The following is a 1327-nucleotide window of genomic DNA, read 5'->3' on the forward strand; positions in this document are numbered from 1 at the left end:
TCATCATTAACCATAACTTCAATAGTAATAAACTAAATAAATTCATAACTTCTATTAATATCCAACAGAGCAACAACCAACTAAACCTAAATCTCAACAACAAAACTAACAAATCCAAATCACACCAAAATTCAACAAGCTTACCTTAGATTAATCCCTAGGAAGCTCTGATTCCCGATCTGATGGTATTATCCAACCCACTCCCTTAGCTCATGACTCTGTTCCAAAACAGGATAGAGCTCAATAGTGCAGTAACCATCTCATAGAAATCAATTGGAAAAACTCATACCCAACAACCGGCCTCAACACTTACCTCCAAGATCAATTTTCCTTTGCTCTAGAAAACCTTTAATTCGGTTCTTCCGTGTATCCGAAATCAAACTGAACGGATCTAAACAATCCAAGAACCCTAGGTACCAATCTATCAGTAGCATCCCGTGATACAAGAATACAAAGGCAAGAAAATCAGGAAACACAAGGGGCGGCGTACCTGCTGGTTGCAAACGCAGGAGACCAGCCAAGACTTAGCTAAGAATCCCTTACCAAAGCCCTAGATTCGTTAGATTCCCTTCTTCCTTTCTTCTTTCTTGCGGCTGGAAACACCGCAATCCTACCGATCCGAACAGGGGAGCCTCACCGAATCAAGATCAGCTCAAAAGATCTATGGAAACCGGCAGAAATCACAGATCTACGCTTTAGAAAACCTTAGGCATCGAAAATCAATTTGAGTCCTTACCTCCTCTTATTCCTTCCGCCGATCCTATCTATTCTCCGTCGAACGTCGCCAACCGCCGCTCCTCCACAAATCGCCGGCCACCACTGCAGTCGGCGCTCTCCTTGGAACACCCTCCCTCGCCGGCGATCTCCTTGCCAATCGGTTGGCCGCCGATCGCCGGATGCAGATGGAACAAAGGAACGCGGAGGTGGGAGCAGAGAAGCTGGATCGCGGAAATGGGAGAAGAAGTCGCGATGAAGGCTTCTTATCGGGTTCTTAACGGATCCATGGAGTTAACGGGTTTCAGTCTATATCCAATAAGATAGGATCCAATAACCTTTATAAACCCTTTAACCCATTAATCTTTAGTTGGGCTTTAATCCATTGGGCTTATTAAATTGGGTTTAGTTAATTAGGCTATCCAATTAACTCTAATTAAACCCCAATAAATTCTCTTAATCTTTTTAAATCAATTAGGGTTATTTATATTTAACCCCTAAAATTAGGAATATTTACAAATAAACCCCTACTACTAGGGATATTTACAAATAAATCCCTAGAAGTTTTGGTATTTTACAGAAAACAAGCCTTGTCCCTAGGTTTTGGAGTTGT

The 1327-nt window shown here is 42.0% G+C and overlaps 1 long non-coding RNA gene across 1 annotated transcript; it reads right to left on the minus strand.

Annotated features, from left to right (window-relative positions):
- Positions 1 to 141: 141 nt before the first annotated feature.
- LOC141843152 (uncharacterized) lies at positions 142 to 913 on the minus strand. The gene is made up of 4 exons (XR_012603019.1): positions 737 to 913; positions 491 to 661; positions 314 to 409; positions 142 to 218 (listed from the first exon to the last, which is right to left on the minus strand). It is a non-coding gene; the product is annotated as an uncharacterized LOC141843152 (long non-coding RNA).
- Positions 914 to 1327: the final 414 nt, after the last annotated feature.

Source organism: Curcuma longa, chromosome 12, assembly GCF_044706935.1.
Source record: "Curcuma longa cultivar G26 ecotype Majalengka, Jawa Barat chromosome 12, ITB_CL_G26_1.1, whole genome shotgun sequence".
Lineage (NCBI taxonomy): Eukaryota > Viridiplantae > Streptophyta > Magnoliopsida > Zingiberales > Zingiberaceae > Curcuma > Curcuma longa.